The 4,128-nt window shown below is 39.9% G+C and overlaps 1 long non-coding RNA gene across 1 annotated transcript; it reads right to left on the bottom strand.

The window, feature by feature from the left end:
• Window positions 1-236: 236 nt before the first annotated feature.
• On the bottom strand, window positions 237-1,450 carry LOC118487348. The gene is made up of 3 exons (XR_004881463.1): window positions 1,358-1,450; window positions 1,071-1,265; window positions 237-920 (listed from the first exon to the last, which is right to left on the bottom strand). It is a non-coding gene; the product is annotated as an uncharacterized LOC118487348 (long non-coding RNA).
• Window positions 1,451-4,128: the final 2,678 nt, after the last annotated feature.

Raw genomic sequence — 4,128 nt, 5'->3', positions numbered from 1 at the left:
TCAAAAATTAAAACTCAGTTAAGTCAGACAGGTTAAATTAAGGGTTTTAATATTTGGACCGAAGTGGCACGTTTCCAGTATGTCATGGAGGAAACTGGTGTATTTTTGAAAATTGGTCTAAAATGGCAAAAGTGAACAAACCACAGGGACGGAAATGGCGGTTAACTCTTTTTAAAAAAAAACGCAAACAGTAACTTGACATGGGAAATAGAAACCTGAAATGATTCCAGGAACTCCACGTGGGATTTTATGTTTGAGAAGTTTGAGAGTGTAATCCGCGACTTGTTGAGGTGTGGCTTTGTCCTTGCAATTGGCTCAAGGTGTAACCATGCTCGGCTTCAAAAGGATTCCTTCAAACAACACATTGTTCTCAGCCAGGTAAAAGAACACCTCAGGCTCAGCCCACACTTTTTTTTTCAACCACGAATGTCCTATCGGTTCCATGTTCACCGTCTAATAATATCTTAGGCTCCACAATCAGGACCAGCCTGTCGTCCTAAGAAAACCCAAACTTCAGAACTTATATATCACCTAACCAAAAGACAACTGTTTTAGACCAGTAACGGGCATGTAATAGCATCAGAACGACGAGTACGCAACAACATCGATTACACAATACTGAGAAGCTTCCATCGTCTCCTCTCTCTAGATCTCGTTTCTTATTAAATGGAAATTAAGCAGTAATTAACTGGATTACCATAGTTGAGCAAATAAAAAATAGTTCTATAATCAAAGTAAAGTTCTGCCATTCGAAATAAAAAAGAACTTAGATGCATACATGTCTCTGCTTAACTATATACGCACAAGTATTATGTGCAGTTTTCTAGATGAGTTGAAATTAATGATAACATGCCACCTTTTTCCTCCTTGCACACAGCCACTAAAAAATTATACCGAATCAAATCTCTAATTTGGGGTCACTGAAACAAAAATCCGAAAAGAATTAACTTAAACCCAGCAGAGATCAGATCAAATTTCGGATGAAAACACAAATGTACAAACATCAAAGAACAAGAAACAAAGGTATAGCAAATAATGATGAAGAAAACCGAGAGATTGGGTTAAATTACCTGATTTGAGACGTAACTTTGCTGATCCAACAAATTCGCGTGACGTCATCCTCGGAAGATTGAAATTGGGGGTGAATGAAGGTCTGGTACGTGGCATCTAGGCTTCTCATGATAACTTTGACGCTCGTTAATCATGAAAGAAAAATCGATAGGTTGTAGAGAATATTGAGGGATATTAATGTCCATTTCTCCATACTGCAAACCGAAGGCGAATATAAGCCATTTAAGCATAAACACGACTACATGCGATGTAATTAGCTAACTGAAATATGCAGAATGCAATTCACCTAGATTTGTAGAGATAACTTCCTTGCATTGCTCAGGGCATTCCCTACATGTGGTAATTTGGTTTCTGTCAAATTAAATAATTTATTACCCTATTAATATCCTATATTAACATGTCTCATATTATAATGATGAGTTAGATAAAAACACAAACTGGTGTGCAGAATACAAACCTGAGAAAGTTGACGACAGAAGAGAAACCCACATGGCCATCAAGAACAGCAGCAAAATAGAAACCCTGAAGGTCGTTATTGGCGACCATAACAGCGTCGTCTTCTATCTCCTCACAAGCACAATGAGTATAAGGGGATACGAACTAAAAGGAATTGGCGAAAGAAAGGTCTAATATGTCTTGTGAAGAAGGAGAGAATCAGTGGGCAAAATCATGAGTGTGAAGGAAAAATATATATGAAGAACAGGACAGGACAGGAAACCCTTTATAGTTACCAGTAGGGTTCTTTGAATGTCGTAACTGCAAGACATTGAACCATGGCATTCAACTTCTGTTGATTTATTTCCTGTTGAAGGGTTTGTCTTCAATTTGGTATGGCTTTCAATGTTTGGTTTCAATCATCAGTAGTAATGAAGAAGGAGCAAATACGAAACAATTGAATGGGGCGATTGGGATGATTTACATTTAAGAAGGTTAAGCTTGGCATTGACTATTAGGGGCGGGGTAGTTACTAGTAGGGGTGCAAACGAGCCGAGCTACTCGCGAGCTACTCGAGCTCGGCTCGAAAAAAAGCTCGAACGAGCCGAGCTTAAACGAGCTTGAGCTCGAGCCCGAGCCTAAAAACAAGCTCGTTTAGTAAACGAGCCCGAGCCCGAGCTTCGCTTATCGAGCTCGAGCCGGCTCGCAAGCCTAACCGAGCTTTCTGTTTATATATTTTTTTATTAATATATTAAACATATATTTATATAATATTAATTACCATTTATATAAATATAAAAAATAACTAAATTATATGTATAATAATAATAATTATAATTAATATAAATTAATTAATAAATACTAAACGAGTCGAGCCCGAGCCGAGCTCGAGCTTGAAAAATTACCTTCGAGCCGAGCTCGAGCTTCAGAAATAAAGCTCGAATCGAGCCGAGCTCGAGCTCGAGCTTTCATGTGTTAAACGAGCTCGAGCTCGAGCCTGGTCGAGCTCGGGCTCGGCTCGGCTCGTTTGCACCCCTAGTTACTAGTGATAGAATTCTATAACTCACAAGTATTCAATCAAGTTTCGCCATGTCATCAACTATTTTTCCATCACTCACAACCTTTTTAGTGGCATCGGTCATCACTCACAACACCCCCAATAAACCCTCACACCCCCTCACATGTTCCATCACTAAAATCCCATAACGCGTTGAAAAGATCACGGACTATTGCCTATCACACGTTGAAGTTTTGGTGGCGGTGGATGTTTTGATTTTTCCATGCGTTGTTAGAGCCTATCACGGTGCTATAACTGACCGCCCCCACCACCCTTACCATATTTAACATTTTTTCTCACACAATATCAAACACATAAAACACAATCTTGCCATGAGTTCTTCAAGTTTAAGTGAATCGTCATCATCATCTGACGATGGTACGGAAATATTTCTACAAACGATCGCGAAGGTGGTGAAAGCTATCGTGGAAGACGATGAGGAAGAGACTTCGCAACCTAAACGGAGGAGGTACATCGCTCGTGAACGGCACACCGCTAACAATTTGTTGGTAAGCGATTATTTCTCAGCGGAACCTAAGTATGATGAAAAAATGTTTAGGCGTCGTTTTCGTATGAATAGAAACTTATTTTTAAGGATATCTACAGATCTTGAGGAGAAGTATCTTTATTTCCAACAAAAACTGGATGTAACCGGGCAATTAGGATTTAGTACGTGGCAAAAGGTCACGGCCGCATTTAGACAGTTAGCGTACGGCAATAGTTCGGACATTATGGATGACTATTTAAAAATGTCTGCACGTGTAGCTAGAGAAAGTCTTCACAACTTTTGTTCCTGTATTTTAGAACTTTATAAGAAAAGATATTTGAGAAAGCCCTCGTTCAGTGACATGCAACAAATATTGGAACATTAAGCAGATTATCATGGGCTACCCGAGATGCTAGGTAGTTTAGACTATATGAAATGGCCTTGGGAACTTTGTCCAACCGCATGGCAAGGCGCTCACACGAGTGGATTTCACGGGATGCCAGCCATCATGCTTGAAGCGGTTGCGTCCCAAGATCTTTGGATATGGCATGAGTTCTTCGGTATGCCAGGTTCACATAACGATATTACCATTATAAACCACTCGCCCCTTTTCAATGATCGGGTAAATGGTATAGGACCCAAAGGAAGTTTCTTTGTAAACGGGGTTGAGTACGTGTATGGGTACTACCTAGTTGATGGGATTTACCCAGAGTGAGGGGTTTTCGTAAAATCGTTCACAAGACACGGTACCATAGATCCAAAGAGATTAAAGTTTAATAGGGTACAAATGGTTGCACGTAAAGACGTCGAGCGATCGTTCGGTGTTTTAAAGAAACGGTGGCGAATATTGGCAATGCCTTGTCAACTATGGGACAACGATCAGATTGGTAACGTGATGTACGCATGTATCATTCTTCACAACATGATTTTGGAGGATGAAGGTAGAGCGGTCGTTACCTACTATGATGACGATGACCCCCAACCAGGTAACGTAACAGTTACAGACGAAGATAAAGCGTCAAATGAATTTTTGATCAAGTCAAGGGATATACATCACAACCTTCGATCTGATTTTGTA

Source organism: Helianthus annuus, chromosome 2 (assembly GCF_002127325.2).
Source record: "Helianthus annuus cultivar XRQ/B chromosome 2, HanXRQr2.0-SUNRISE, whole genome shotgun sequence".
NCBI classification, from domain to species: Eukaryota; Viridiplantae; Streptophyta; class Magnoliopsida; order Asterales; family Asteraceae; genus Helianthus; species Helianthus annuus.
This window is presented reverse-complemented; position numbering and strand designations above follow the sequence as displayed.